The 17,301-nt window shown below is 38.4% G+C and overlaps 1 protein-coding gene across 1 annotated transcript in view; it reads left to right on the top strand.

Moving 5' to 3' along the window:
- Positions 1 to 17,301, top strand: part of LOC124141231 — a 44,885-nt gene that overhangs the window by 10,661 nt on the left and 16,923 nt on the right. The window lies entirely within an intron of this gene.

The raw sequence follows: 17,301 nt of genomic DNA, 5'->3' as shown, positions 1-17,301 counted from the left end.
AGAAGACATAAGTTGTGGTATGCATGAATAGCTCTTGTAAAGATACAGAGGTATCAAATTGATACTGTGACATTGCTAGACAGAACTTGAGACTAGCCTGGGAGTGTTTGGACTAAATTAGTGTTAGGTTTGAAGGACTATTATAATTTGGCCTTAGGATATATTGTAGGATCTTGTCACTTCTTATAGTGGTATATACAACCATGTGGTAGTTTATTTATGTCTAAAGCAGAAATATGTGAACAATTCTGACACCCAGGGATCACACTTTATCAAAGTGTAAAACTCTCCAGATGTTTCGCACACTAATTAAGACAAACTACATTTCAGTATATTGTTTTGGTTACATAATGTTGTATACTTTGTAATTTATCGGTACAGGCTTTTTGGGGGAGATCAGTTTTTCAGTACTTCCCTCGCGGGGGGGGGGGGGGGATTCCATGGCAGTGTTCCGTACCCTGTTTGTAAGAGCCAACAGATGAGGTAAGGTGGCTACAGTGTGTGACGTGGCTGATGGTGTGTTATTGTTCCTGGTGGCCTGGATTGTTGATTACACAGTCAAGCACTGATTTGACTGGTCAGGCCCAGTTATTTGGGGGCTGTTAAGATATGGCTGGAACACGTCTGACTGGTGTAGAACAGATTTCACTCAGTCATTCGCTTTTCAGACCATAGGCTGTGGTATGATCTCAAAGGAGTCTGGGTAAGTCTTTGTGACTTGAACCATATTTTGTATAAAGAAAATATATTTATGAAATCTGATAATCTTGGCTTCAGTTTGATTTTTCTTCTCAAATGTGGTTGTGGGATTATGTATGGCAGATTTGTAAACAATATGTTTTCTTTGGTTACCTCCCCTGATTTCGTGTCTTTGTCGGGCATTGATTTCTGTATTGCCTCTGGAATAAAAGTCAGAATTATAATAAATCACATGACTTGAATTTGATCAAGCCCACTAGATTGTACCATCTGAAACTTTTGAGGCAATAGTGGTAGATGGCAGATTGGATTATGTGAACTCTTGGTTGTGACTTAAATGTAATAGCAAACATATTGGCACAACAATATTTCCCATCCATCATTACTTTTAAATTCTTTGTTCACACATGCAGTGTTTATCATGCTTCGACAAACCCATTGCATGATCTCAATGAAACTTTTAAATGAAATATTTTTAATTTATCTGCACGAATAGTGACGATAAGCTGAAAAGAGGACATTCTTGATACGAAAGCCAGTCAAACAGTGTTAGTTTTGGTCCTAGTAAAATAAGGTGATAATGGGTTGATTTAAGATTTTGAATAAGGTATTGTAGTACTGGCCCAAGTACTGCTGTAACAAAGGAATGCTGACTTAATTGATGTGGTGGGAGAGCATAGGTTTTCCTCTCAGCTGAAACATTGATTGAACCCTACAGCAAGGCTTCAATAGCTGAGTGCAGAAGGCTGCCCTGGGTTAGCCTTATAATGAGGTAGTTGTGTTTCATTATTATGCAAATGATATGTTATTGTATTCAAGGAAGTGAAACTTGATGTTCTTGATTTCTAATAAATAATTTTGAAAAGAATTAATATATGGAATTATAAAGTAGTATATTTGAACTGGAAAAACATGTTTGTCTCATTTGTCTGTATAAAACCCCAGCAACAGAATGTTTGGTTGTAAGGACTTGTATAGTTTCGGTTTTAAGAAGATATGATATAAGATAAGAATTGAAAGATAATAATTTCAAATATAGAGAATTAGCGATTCAAACCTGAAACTATTCCTTGTATTTCTTATGAAACTTAGTGGTTAAAGGATAGTAAGTGTCTTACTGTTGTAAGTATGTTTCAAAATTACTGATCTAAAGCATAAAAATAGACAACTACTTGACATAACTGTATAAATTTGATCAATTCAGTATGCTTGTTGTAAGAGGCGACTAACAGGTAAGACTCGCTGACTTGGATGATGCATGTCATCGTATCCCAATTGCGTGGATCGATGCACATGATGTCAATCACTAGATTGTCTGGTCAAGATTTGATTATTTCCAGACTGCCGTCATATAGCTGGACTAATGCTGAGTGCGGTGTTAAACAAGAAACAACAACATTTATCAATTCAGCTTGGAACAGCAGATTGAATTTCTTGGATTAGAGTTGGGGCAATTTGAGGAAGAGGTCAGATGATTAGAAGTGCTGCTCCAAAAATGGAATTGGTCCCAACACGAACAACCTATGCTTGGTGTCCGTCTGTTGAAATGGATTGGGATTTTGACTCCATGACCTGGATGAATGAGTGATATATTACCCCGACGAAGTGGGTCATTGCTCATACTATCAATCATTGGTTTGTCTGGTCCAGGCCTGACTATTTTCAGGCGGCTGCCTGGCGTTAACAACAAAGAAGACGTCTCCATCCTATGTTTGGGGCGGTCGGGTAGCCTAGTGGTTAAAGCGTTCACTCATCACGCCAAAGACCCGGTTTCAATTCCTGACATGGGTGCTATGTGTGAAGCCCATTTCTGGTGTTCCCCGCCATGATATTGCTGGAATATTGCTTAAAGCTTCGTAAAACCATACTCACTCATCCCACGTGTGTGTGTGACTTGAAAGATGGTGTGTCATGAGATCCTGAGAGAGTATATTTGTACCACAAACCAGTGGTTTAGGCAGGATTATTTACAGGGAGTGATGACACTGCTGCTATGTATGTCACTGCTCTTTGTAAAACAGGCATTAGAATTTATGTTTATAAAAAACCTAGATGTACTGAAAACTGTTAAATCTTCCCTCCACAGTGAATCTTTGGTAGAGGAGAAAATAAAAGCATCATGTTTCATGACCTTTGGATGAAATGTTATACATGTATGTGCATTCTACAAAGGCTGCCATGGCAAGGCCAGGCCAGGCATGCATGTGGTATTTAATGTTAAACTATCTGTATTATTTTATCAACCAAGTTCGACAAAACATGGTATGAATTAAGAATGCCAGACAAAGGATTTAACTTTATGTATGCACAAAAACTTTGTGGCAGGATATTTATGTTGCGTTGTCACGTTGGTGGATATCCTAACCCACTTCACTTGTCAAACACTCTATTTATAGAGAGCAGTGACAAGCCATTCAGTAGTTTTTATTTTACTCCTCTGGCTTCTCAGTGAGTATTTGGCCACTAATTCTCCCTTTTATGGGTACCATTGTTTATGGAAGCTATAAGCTGTTTGTGTAACTATGTGCATTGTGAGGTCTATGTGATGTGTGGGAGTTATGTAATAGGTTATGTAGAAAGTAGTATCACAGATTCAGTTCACATGTTCTTACAAGTTAGTTGCCTAGATATTGGTTGTCTTGTTATTTGATGAAGTCGATGAAAGAGTTATGTTTTAGTTACCATGTTGTGCCAGACCATATGCTTTCTTTTTATCATTTGTCTCTCACATGTCCAATGTTTTAGATTTTCAAATTTGAATTTGATATTGGATTCATGATTTTAAGTTATTAGATCTTTGTAAACATGATAAATGTGGATATTATTTAGTAAATAATGATTTGAAGTCCTTACTAATTTCAAGTTATACCTTTTGATGAAGTACGCTAATGCACTGGTCCTGGGGCACTAGAGGTCTTTCATTTCATTGAAGGGACCCGTTAAACAATGTTAAAAATTATTTTTTTATACTTTCTTAACTTGAGGGTAACAACAAGTTTAGTTTTGATTTTTGAACAGTGAACAAGTTTTTTGTGTATAGGTTATGCACTTAGGTTTCTGGGGATGGCAGAATAGTGCTGGCTAATATAAGATCTAAAGGGGCCATCTGTCTCACGTGACAGCATAAAGGAGATGATTTATGACACAAACAATCCAAGAATACTTTAGACACACTGAATAACATACTAAGTTTGTGATGAAACATGTTTAGAAGTCCTGATTTCTGTGTCGAAATGACCAGTGATGTCTTTTGTGGTATGTTTGACCTTCCTTGAGGAGGCCACTAATAGGATTGAATTGAGGCTTTGTGAAGCAAAGGTGATGTCACGGCTCGATGCCCGACAACAAAGCAGGTTGCAACCAAGGGAGAGAACTCAATAGCCATTGGTGGCCTGATGTTCAATATAGCTCCAGATGAGGCCTTGATGTGTTACTAGGGAACATGCCCTTGTGGATAAGAATGTTGTTGGCAAATCACAAACTTGGTTTCTTATCTTTTTCTGCTTAGATTTCAGGATGTTTTTATTTCTTTTTAAACATTTTTTGAAATGTGTTCACAATGTTCTAGCTTCGTGAGTGAGACATGTATTCAGTGGAGGGTGGGGGTGAAGATATCAGTATGAGACTTAAGGTACTTAAAATTTTTGTTGGGCATGTGGACCGAACTTATTGCTTAGATGAAAATGATAACAGGAAAGGATATTGTGGAATGTTTTGGTTAGCAAGTAAGTTGAACTGATACTGATGACACTTATGAATAAACATATGGTTGAGTGTGTTTTTAAAGTTTGTAAAATGATGTGCTTGATCGTTAAGAGTTTTCCGTCGCTCCTTTTAACAATGTTAACAGTATTTATTATCGGTTTCTGAACACATTTTGAATCCTCTTAAAAATAGAATGTCTGGTTTGGGGTTTGTTCAGTTTCTTTTATATAAAAGTTGATTGTCATCCTAACACCCCCTAAAGTTTTTCTTAAGTTGATAAAATCACAAAACAGCCCTTCCCCTTGTTTAATTCTTCTTACTGAATGTGTGGCGTTTCAATGGAATGTATTTTCTAATGTACAGATTTGTGAGCAAAAGATAAATCAATGACAATCACCCAGTCGTTGTGAACAATCCTGACTTGGATACGCACAGAGAAAAGTTAAATCTAGTATTCGTGAATATAGGTGAAATTCCAACTCCATTCATATTTAAAAGAAACTTGTGGCAGAGCTTGCCATGTACGAGTAGAATCTTAGTGAAGCATGACCCCTGTTGCCCCCTGAGGTATGTGTGTATACTGTGTGGTGGAGCTGGTTGCCGGGCTGGATGTGTCTTTGTGAGATGGTATCGGTTGGTCTCGGTGTTGACTGTTGATGGTAGTAGTCGGGCTCAGTGTCACAGGCAGTGTGTGTGTGCAGGATGTGGTTGCCATCTGTTGGCTTGACTCATACTATGCTTCCGCTAGGTCACACATGTTCGCATTTACAACATTGATCCTGAACCTTCTAAGGAATAGGATTTACCTTGAATTACTGTATTAGGATGAATAGGGCTTTGTGATATGTACTTGTATTTGTTTGTAGTAGAGATGTGTGGCGATTGTGCTTTTGTTTTTGTGTGGATTGTTTGTTTTTAATGTTTGACCTGGAATTGTTGTGAAACAAGTTTACACTCCTCTTGCCAAGCCTGTGGAAAGATTTTTATGCGAGAGGAGAAGGAAGGGAAACAATTGTGTGTTGAAATTGAGGTGTGGAATATTGTCATATTTTTACTGCAGAAGTCTTCATTATCGATCTTGTCCAATTTGGTGTTGCAGGATTGTTATCTTCTGGATGAATATGAAAAAAACCCTCACTTTGATATACAATGGTTAACTGTTTGGAATTTGGATGGTTACATTGATAGTAAACTTAATGCTATGCTTTATTCAGTACAGCTGGGCCTTATCATGCTATTGACATATGGTAGTAGGACATTTTCAGGGGTTGATCAATAATCTGAATTATCATTCCTTCCATGTCATTAAAAAATCTAAAATAAACATCAGGAAATTTGGGATAACAATCTGTCAGTGTCCTAGAATTTGAAACAATCTGAAACCCTGTCTTGTGCAGATTTTCAGTGGTTTGTTAAAAATGTCTTATGAAAATTCAGAGGCAGAACATGTCCCTCCTTCTCTATACTAACAGATAATATGATGGTTTTGGGGTCACAATGGCTGCTAAGTATGTGATTTCCATGAAAGACCAAGTTTCAGCTGTCACCTGAAAGTAACACCATAAGACCCACCCCTCCATAGTGATTCAATGTTATGTAAATTCAGAATGGCACAATGAATATGTCAATGTTCGAAGATACTTCTGACCCAATTTCTTTTCAGCTCCTAGTGTGATGATGTAATTGAATATTTTGGGGCCAGGTAAAATGTTCCTGTATACGTGGTGTATGGATTTCATTCACAGATTATTTCCTTGTTATTCAATATTTATGACGACAGATTTTTGATCCCACAATCTGCTTAATTCAACATTGACTGAAGGAGGGCCCCTACTTATGAGATTTGAACTGAATGCTGGTGTTGCCAGCGGGTTGAATACTTGCAGTGTGAACGTGCTGCACACATTGAGTAGCCTACTAAATGTTGGTCGTCAGATATGTGAAAGCTGTGATAGTCACACCAGTATTACACACCTTATACTGGATGCTAGCCTTGCTCCAAGGCTGTACTGAAAGAAATGTTCATGGATTAATTCAATCCTAATAGGCAAGTCAAGATATGTGGACAGTGCAAGACCAGTCTCTGACAGGGACAACTTGTTCTAATTATTTACATAATCTAGAAATTATGATTTAAGCTAATAATTAATGCCTGAGAGACTTGTGTAAGTCTAACTGGATCTCTACCCATGTCTAGCTCTATCAGGAAGGACTTGTGTACTGAGGCTCCAGGGGAAGGGATCTACATGGGAGGCCCATGTAGGCCATAGACCATTTGACTCTTTATTGTTTAAAAACCTTTACGCATTGTGAGATAAATTCTGACAGTGATATCGATACTTACCTTAATGTTTGCTTTGATAACTGTTAAACCAAAGACAAATTAGACGTTAAACTTCCGTAGTGAAAAAGTAAATATTTTCATCCATTGTGTCATACTTGAGACTAGGACTGATACGATTCACTTGCGTATTCGGTTAATAGAACCGTAGCCATTCTTGAATTGAATTCATTATTCGTGGCCACAAGAATAGAATATTTATGAATATGCAATCAAGTGCATTTACATACCCTTTACCTAAAAATATCTTAAGAACATTTTATATACATAGATTTCTTCCAAAACAACACTCTTATGATATTTAATTTAACAGTATTGCGGTCACTGATCATTGTCACTTTTGAGCAGATACTAGTACCTGGATAAAAGCAGTATATAAATGTATAATATATTAATAATTAACAAACGATGTCAAATAATTTATGTTGTTATTGTTTCACTGAATATGACAAATAATACATAAACTGCTGACTTGTTACTGTGTTCGTGAATTAATATTCGTATTCATTACCCATATTCGTGATACGAATCGTATTCGCCGCATAGTGTATTCGTTGCAGCCCTACTTGAGACTGCCAACTGTAAATCGTCAGTTTGCAAGGTATTTGGCCGTCCTTTCTGTGAGGCAGATGCCTTTAGCACCACTGATCATGCTGATAATACTTAATAGCACATGCAAGTATTTTGATATGTTTCGGATCGTGAGCAAGGTATCGTGATACGTATTGGATCGCACAGTTGGTGTATTGTCCCAGCCCTAGTTGTTAGGTTGTTGGATGGGAATCACAGTTTGTCACGTATGGGGAGGTATTTCTGCTCTAGAATCCAATATTGTAACACATCTATTTTGAATTTATCAATGTTTTTGCACAGAAGGGCTCTACATTGGGCCATTGATCTTGAGCCAACTATGTGAAAGTTTCAGTGTGCTATTAGGTCTGAGGATTGGAGTGTGGGGTTCTACAGGGGTGGTTTCATTGAGAGCCTACACATGCTGCATCAGAGAAATACCTGAAGCCTTGGAATTGCCAGTGAACTGAGATTCCAGTTGATTTACCCTTCATATGTGGTGTGTGTTGATGTTGGTTGTGGATCATGGTTGTTTGGTGGATGGGTATCATTTGGAGAGACTGGAGTCCATATTTTCCATATCTCTTTGAAAAATATTTTTGGGGAGTGAGTTTGTTTTGTTTGTGTACTGTCATCCTCAGCAATATTCCAGCTATATGAAGGCAGCCTGTAAGTAAACAAATCTGGTGATTGATATAATGGGGATTGCTCCATGCAGTCTTGGTTCAATGACACGCAATCATCTAAGTCACTGAGCCTGACCACCCGATCCATTGTTGCCTTTATCAACCAGCATAAGTTGCTGGGGAGTTGGGACCAGTTTTATCCCACAGGGGATTTGGGGAAAGAAACTTCTGTGGAACAGAAATGACAGCATTTGAAATTGACACTAGTCCTGTTGTCCTTGCCAAACTGCCCAATAGGTAAGATATCATAAGGGCTAGTAGAAATTAGCCCTTTTTAAGGATTTTCCTGTATGCTGTCATTATGACTAGTGGACAAAAACTGTTAGTTTCTAACACTGAATGACTAGAAATGTGACATTAATTTTTATTGATTGTGACGTGTCAAACCCTTTGTAAAAAGAAACTGGAAAGTATTGAAAGACGATACAGGTGTGGCCTTGGGTAAACACAACAGGCATTGATGTGTATGCATGTGTCTCAAGGCATGTTGTTAATGTGTATGCTGCTGAAAGAGTGACGCTGAGTCCCACCTCTGTTGCAATCATGTGTAGTATTCAGTTCAGGTATTATGAAATCAGGCTGCACCACACAAATGCTAGTGAATATCAATAGTTTGTTTACCATTGGGTGGCCAGTCATTTACAGTGATACTGCAGCAGTGGGTCGAGACATAAAGGAATGAATTTGAAAAGTGACTCATTTTATCATCAGTTTACTTGGATAATAACAATGTGGGGGCATATCATTAAAAATTCTACTTTGCAAAAGCATATGCACCTTCAGTGATTTTACAAAAGAGTAGAGACAAATGGCATAAAGACATATACATGATTGTATCAATTTTTGATAGGTCTTTCTTTTATTTTGTTACAAAATTTCAATAAATCTTTTTGACGTTTGGGAATATAATCAGTCACTGTCCTTGTAGATGAACTGATCTGAAACCCTTAGGACCTTTCACCTGGGCATGACTTTAGGTGGGCCTGATATTTAGTGTTTAGTGTTGTATTTATTTGTGATGTAAAATTTTAGCCTGTGGTATTAACTGTGGGGATTTTTTAAAGAGTATTATAGGTATTCATATTTTATTGAAAGAAGGAGTGATCCGTTTTCAATATGTTCCTATTGTATGTCAGTATCATGTTCCTTTTTGTTGCTATTCATGAGTTGAAAGTCCAAAATACACTTGCAGCAAAAAAAGCAACGAAGGTCAAAGATTCAGGTAGATGTATACATCAGAGTCCGACTTCAGCATGCTGACGGATAAAGGTCAAGTGAAAGTTATATGCCTTATGTTTTTGTTGGGTATTTGCAGATGTTTCAATCACTCAACTAATGAATGTAATGTATTATCTTGCGAAAAAACATCAATTGTTTACGGTATGTTTGAGTAAATGATAGTGAATTGCATCTAAGATAAACCTCATGAATTAAGACAAAAGAGGATTATAAAATCAACTGAAATGTTTGTGGTCAGACAGTTGTACTACATATCCTTTTCTTGTAACACTGTTAGTTCTTCCTTGTCCTGGTGGTTGTATAACCAGTTTAAGGGACTATTTATACACCTATAACATACCACACTGGCTGACAAGTTTGAATGTTGTTTCCCAGTGATACTAGACAGAAACACTGAAAGTATTGGAGGGCATGGTTTAAAGTTGTCTTAAAGGAAGAGTTAAGTTTAGAATTATTTTCAACTTTTTATATTTAAGCTGTTGGTTTGGGATAAGTTGCTGATACCCTATACCTTGTCTGTGTCAAAATATTTGAATCTGCATGCCCAAAGTTTCAGAGACTTTTCGGTAGATGTTTGTTTGAGACTTTAGTTCGTTTAGCTTATCAGACATTTGACTAGACTTGGGTTAATGGCGAGTAGCAATAGTTGCAGTACGAGGAGAGATCAGGTGGTAGCAGTGATTGTTGGGAATGATACTGCTTACTAAGCCTTAGATTGGAGATCACCAATGATGACAAACTCAGACCAGTCTGATGATGTGTCATCTACCCCAACACTGTTGAGCACTTGTTTGTATTCTGACAGGCACACCAGGATATGTAGAGCTGTAATATTTCCAAATACCTTAATGTGGACACAGGTGGCTTAATGGAATGTGCCTCAAATACATGTCCTGGTCAGAGTTTCAGTGGTTGGTTGAATCAGATTCATCCTGATTAGCTGGTCCTGACTATGTTCCATGACATTGGCAGCATCATGCCACTAGTGTAAGTAGGGTTTTACCAACTATGTAAACACCTGCGTAAATGATTTTTTCCTCCCACACTAAGCTGAAACACCCCTTGAACTGATACTGTTAGAAGTGGGTCCAAACCTTCACTGACTCATTTACCTGCCCAATAAGTCAGCAGTGTTTGAAAATATGGAATGTCCTCGAGGTTGGCCCCTCTGTGTTTGAATCTTGGATTCCCATAAATCTTTAACTTTTCACATTAGCAGGGCTCGATTTGACTATATAAAGGATAAACTTGCAGCATTGCAACCTATTATTGAAAAATGCAGCGTAATATTTGTCTACTTGCACCAAATGCATGTTAAAACAATTCGGATTTGTGTCTGATTAAGCCTTAGTTTTCCACACGACCTGGTTTTTTCTGGTGCACCTAAGTTGTCATATCAACACACACCTGGTGCAAGTTAAATCAAGTTCCTTAAATAGAGCATTAGGTTCATGATCATGATCGTCACGCCGAAGACCCGGGTCGATTCCCGACATGGGTACAATGTGTGAAGCCCATTTCTGGTGTCCCCCGCCGTGATATTGCTGGAATATTGCTAAAAGCGGCGTAAAACCATACTCACTCACTCACTCACTCACTCACTCACTCACTCACTCACTCACTCATGATCATGGTGATAGGACCCCTCAACTTCCATGCTTAATTTCGAACATTCTGTCAATTTAGGAAGATAAGCAGAAGGCATGCCTTATGTTTCATCGAGTGGTGTTTGTTTGTTGTGTAACACACACCTCGTGCACATGCACAACAAGCCCATGCAACTTGGTATATAAGTGCAATCATCTTGGATGTGACATTAAGGCTCACCTCACCTCACCTCACCTCACCTCACCTCACCTCACCTCACCTCACCTCACCAATTTAGTATGTCCTTGACTTGTTATTGTAGTATATGGGCGTGTGATACACTGGTGTGATTGTGACATGCCTTTGGCTATGCTGGTTTATTGGTGTTGAATATATAACCAGGACATATGTTCCCGTTGTCAACCAAGCAAGATGATCGTTACAGGTAACATTATACCTGTCGGTGAAACTATACCTGGTTGGGAAAATATGATACTTTTTGAAGAGGGTTATAAAGTTTATGATAGCATTTTCATATCTATATTTATTTGTATTTGAATTGTGTATAAGATTTTTCAAAGTAATGTTGATTATCTTTGTATCTGTTGTTTTCTCAGAATCAGTTTGGATATTTTGTCACACGTATTGTAGGATAAACAAGTAATGACTGAAGTCAATGTGGTTTGTAAATAAACATTCAGGAAATCTAGATACAGTTTTCGACTGTCATAGTTAAACAGTCCTGTTTGGGAATCCAAGGACCAACAACTTGATCTTTTTCTACTGTTAACAAAAGGTGGTTTGATAAGTATGCCCTGGCTTAAATAGACTCCAGCAATTGACAAGCAAATTGTCATGGTGACACGTTAGTTTTACAGTTGGTATGACAAACACGCAGATGGTGTTACAGAGCAGATGAACGTACTCCCTGCTGTGAATGCCAGGCCTGGATTCTGCTGTCTCAATGCAAGATATGTATTCTGCTGAATGTTTTCATGAAAGCCTTTGGGAAGCTGAGTGAGTGATTCCAGTTTTTAGACTTGACACTGCACTCACCAATATTACTGTTATCTCAGGGGGTCGGGGGAGGCTTGTTATTTTGTGTGTCGTCTAAGGTGCCTCAATTTGCTGCTAAGAGTTGCCTCCCTTGGGCATGCCTAGATTCTATGATTGTGGGTTCGATTCCTGGTTCGCCCCGACAATGTTTTTAGGTTTGTCAGCACCATACCATGCAAACTGGTAAATGTCTCAGGCCTGCATCACGATGGGCTTTCCTAATGCACTGTTCAAAGCAGCATTAAACCCAACTCACTCTCTCACTCACTGTAGGTTTGTATCTCATCAGTGGTTGTTTATGGGATGAGCAAGAAAGTGTTCATATCAGGTCACTAAACATATACTGGATATATCTGTTAATCATGATTTTGACAATATCTTTTAGTCATGAATATGCAATGATCTAATATTTAATGTATCACACTGGTTTCAAGATTAAGTCTGACCTTCGCCTAATGCCAAACAGAGGGAATTAGTCCATACAGTTTCAGGTATTCAGATCAGTTCATTTTCAAGGACATTGGCTGATTTCATTCAAAATGTCCATAATGTTTTTGAAAATTTGATAATGATGTAGAAGAATGTCATGTCTCCTTCAAAATCACTGCATTTTGAGTGAAGTTAATAGATTATGTATCTAGACGAGCTACATCATGTGTGACCTTTGGTGATATGTTTCATATGACCCTTCACTGTAATATATTATATGAAGTATGCCCTTTGCACTGCATATATCTAATTATCTGGTTCGACCACTGCAGTGACTTTGCTACGCTAGATACAAACGCGATCAATTATATTTTGATAAGACATTTTCATGATTGTATTACTTTTGATGGGACATTTTTCTGTGTGATATCTAAATTTGAAACTGATCTTTTGGACATTTATGTCGGTATCTTAGAAATGAACTGATCTGAAATCCATGATATATCTCTGTGGCAAGACGCTGTCAATGCCTATAGTAGACAGAGCTATGATGAATGTCTGTTTGCTATGCTGTCAGCAGTGTGTGTATGTTTAGTATGACTATATATTTGGAATGAAACCTCTCTCACTCACTCACTCACTCTTGATGTTGAAATATCTGCTATGACTGCTGTCTATACCTCTGGTTGGTATGATGGCCATTATATCTAGTATTCCACCTGCACTCATATGACGGACTGTGGATCCAGGTGAGATCGATTCTGGTATTGATTTGCAAGATGGACGACGACCAGTAGAAAGGTTTCCTACTATAACCGATTGATTTGTCTTCATTGTGTGATGGCTGCATTAAACAGTGGTGGGTGTTGCCGCATGGTGATGTCTGGCTTCTATCTCCAGCATAAACTGCAGTACACTAGTCTTATTTGCCTGGTTAATACGCAAAAGGTTTGCCATCATGGAGAAAGAGCCACTGTTGTCAATATTGATAATATCTTCAAAATGTATTCATTCCTATTCATGGAATATTGTATAGAGGGAGAGATACTGCCATTTCCCAATGATGCACAAAAAATGTTAGTTCCGGCGTATGTGTTCTTTTTGTAAAGAGACATGAGAGAGGCCGTGGGTAATAAAATGATTGTTGAAAATAAATTGTCCCTATCAGCAAGAATTGCTTGATAAAGAGCTTCATTTTCATCGTAATTCAGCAATGTTTGGTATGCAGTTTTGATGAGGTTCATTTGATGGTACAGATTGTATTTTTGAAAACCAAATTCAAACAGCATTTGGTATTTTCATGGCAAAATGGAACTTTTTTGGAGTAGATATTTATTCATTAATTTTCTTGCTAAATTAAAAATTGAACTGAATTTTGAACTATGAGATGTCTGTGATCAGAAACTTGTTTCCGAGACTGCAGATATTGGCAGTATTCACTTGATATAGTGGACACCAGTGCTGGTATGAATCATTTAACAGACCATACAAAGGAAAGCAGGCTTTAGTTTCTGTAGATAGCAAGCCTTTGTGTGAGAATAGTTGGGGAGGTAAAAATATGGCTGTATGCAGCTGAATACCTCTAGGGCTAGTTCTTTGTCAACTGAGTGATTTTATGGCAATACACATTTATGCTTTAGAATTAGATTCAAGGTTAAGCACTGTCACAAGTCTACTTATCTGAGTCTGGGGAAATATGGAAAGGATTGGTTGTTTTTTTCATCTAATCAAGTAATATATCACAGTGTTTGAAATAAGGGGATAGGGGGAAACTTAAAGTTTTATGCTATCATATTTGATTATGCTCAGAAAAAGAACATGATTCAGTGATCAAAATTAAGGTTAGTCCTGGGGCAGGGAGGGAAATTAACCAAGAAAATCTACCAGCTCTCTTTCTGAGAACATACAGCAATACCCCTCATAATGTTATAAATTCCACTAACTGGGGCTGGGAAGGGTAACTTGGGTACTTGAGTCTAGTGGGTACAGAGTAGGACCCGGGTACCCACAGGACTACCCGGACCCGTGATTAGTCATATGATATATTTTTTTTTATGAAATTAACATTAAAATTTCATGGTTACACTTTATAAACTGTACAAGTTGCTAATGTTTGCATTTCTTTCTGACTGTGCACACATTCCTTCCAATTTTTATATGTCTTAGTAAAGACAAAGCTTCAGTCAACTTCAGTATATATATGCATGATCAGATCGTTTTATACTATTTATCAATACTTTTTGCCAGTAAAAAACTTCCCATTTGAACATTTTGTACCCAACTTGAGACCTAGACTGGGAACCTGGGTAGGGTCAGGTAGTAGGGGGTCGGGTACCCGGGTAGGGTCAGGTAGTAGGGGGTCGGGTACCTGGGTAGGGTCAGGTAATAGGGGGTCGGGTACCCGGGTAGGGTCAGGTAATAGGGGGTCGGGTACCTGGGTAGGGTCAGGTAATAGGGGGTCGGGTACCCGGGTAGGGTCAGGTAATAGGGGGTCGGGTACCCGGGTAGGGTCAGGTAATAGGGGGTCGGGTACCCGGGTAGGGTCAGGTAATAGGGGGTCAGGTACCTGGGTAGGGTCAGGTAATAGGGGGTCGGGTACCCGGGTAGGGTCAGGTAATAGGGGGTCGGGTACCCGGGTAGTAAATTTAGACTCGGGCTGGGACCCGGGTAGTAAATTTAGACTCGTCCCAGCCTTACTACTAAGCCCTTTAACATCCCTGGGGAATATTTGAATATAGGGCTTCCTTTAATGTTAGTTCTCAACATTAGGTTTATGCTGAGGACCCCATGAGTTTTATTAATGCTTAATTCTGAACGCAGAAATAGTTCAGAGGAACTGGATTATTACACAGGTTATGAATAATATTGAATATGCTGGTGTAGAGGTCAGGTCATTGTGTTGATTACAAGTTTTGTTTGTGATAATCTATCTCTGTGTGTTCTCTAGATATCTTACACCCACAACATTTCCAGAATCAGTTCAGACTGTTGATATGTCAGGTGAAACTGCTTGTTTTTCTCCCAACTCCCATTAAAATGTGAACATGATGTCAAATAAGAATTTCCAATTGCTGAAGTGGAAGAATAGCTTTGATGGGGCAGACTGTTCGATCATGTGTCTGCTATAATATTTCCCCAGGATTTCTCGAATCATTTTACAGACAAGGGATCACATGGTGACCTAATCATCAGATATCTAGTCCCAAATCGTACAAGATAGGATCACATATGCATTATTATTCTGTTGAGCCAGCGTTATGATGAAACAGAGCATATTTGCACACAAGGCAAAATAGTCTATAATGATGTGGCTGTGGAATAATGAGCCATAGACCTATAAATAGTTGTCATTACAAGTTAGAACCAGCCCAAGCAACCTAGTGGAATAATGAAGACCATTCAGTGTAATGAAGCAATGCTGAGTGTGGGCCAGCCTGGCGAGGCTGTATAAGGAGGCAGGGTTAGAACACTGTAAACAAGATAAGGCTGAAGTGGTTGTGGCCACCTGTTGGTATAATGAGGTACTTTGTCTAACAGTTATTACAAGTAAGAGTGCTGCTTGATGTTGCAAGTAGGAATTTAGGCGCTGTACTTTATGTGCATATATCACTGTATATCGAGGTGAAGTGGTATCTGTTATGTTTGTGATGTGCTTGTATAATGAGGCAATTAGTTGGTATGGGCGACTTGCCTGTTTAACAGGTAGTACAGTGACTATGTTAAGACTTTCATGGTAAGCAATGAGACCCCCTTGTCATTGGAGGCAGTTGTATGTCTGACCAAACCTCACTGTATTATGAAGTTGAATAGTATCTAATGTATTATCTCTTCTGGGTTGTATAGTTTACAGATAATGATTATGCAGCTAAGCATGCACCAAGACACACTGCATTATAATGAGGCAGTTGGGAAATGTTTTGTGGTAAGTCCACTTCATAGAGTATCATGGAAAGGGGAAATGAATCCTATATCTATTATTATTATGAGTCTATGATAGGGCAGTTATGATCCACCACATCTCTATGCATTGAGGCAGTTATGATACAAGCCCCACCTTGCTATATAATAAGGCAGTTATGATACAAGCCCCACCTTGCTATATAATAAGGCAGTTATGATACAAGCCCCACCTTGCTGTATAATGAGGCAGTTATGATCCACCACATCTCTATGTATTGAGGCAGTTATGATACAAGCCCCACTTTGCAATATGATGAGGCAGTTATGATCCCCACCTTCACTATATAATGAGGCAGCTATGATCCCCACCCTCACTATATAATGGGGCAGTTATGATACAAGCCCCACCTTGCTATATAATGAGGCATTTATGATACAAGCTCTGCCTTGCTGTATAATGAGGCAATGTCAGTGTTGTAATGAGGCAGTATTGTCTGAATAATGAAGCTACTTCATTGAACCTGTTAGTTATGCCATTTATTGAACATGCCTGACATGAAATTTATCTCTACTTGCTCTGAGATGTGTAAGTGATATGGGCCCCACCTCACTTTATAATGAGGCAGTTGTTACCAGTATGTATCTAATGACCCTCCTTGAAGATATGGCACAGACCATGCTGGGAATCCCACCTGTCCCTATAATGAGGAAGTACAGTGTGCATATAATGAGATATGTCTCCGGCTATGACCTAGTGTAACATCCAAATGAACTGCTGTATAGGGACTTAGCTATCAACATTCTCAATGCATACAGAGAAAAATATTCATTTTCTAATTTTAAGCTGTTTCTGAATGGTGACAACTTTAATAAAATGCACCTTTTGATCATTTGATGGCTTGTCTTGTGTGTAAGCATATGATTTTGCTCTGCATGTTGCCCAAAACAAAAGTAATTTTTTCAAGTAATATATTTTGACATACTATTCTATTAATTTAAGTTTGTCTTTGTTTGTTGTATGGAGAAAGTTCAGTGTTATCCTGGTAACAATCTTCATGGTCTATATCAAATCTTCAAATAGGTGATGTT

The sequence above is a fragment of the Haliotis rufescens genome, unplaced genomic scaffold (assembly GCF_023055435.1).
Source record: "Haliotis rufescens isolate VD_foot unplaced genomic scaffold, xgHalRufe1.0.p SCAF_12, whole genome shotgun sequence".
NCBI classification, from domain to species: Eukaryota; Metazoa; Mollusca; class Gastropoda; order Lepetellida; family Haliotidae; genus Haliotis; species Haliotis rufescens.
Note: the sequence above shows the minus strand (reverse complement) of the source record. Positions and strands in the feature narration are given on the sequence as shown.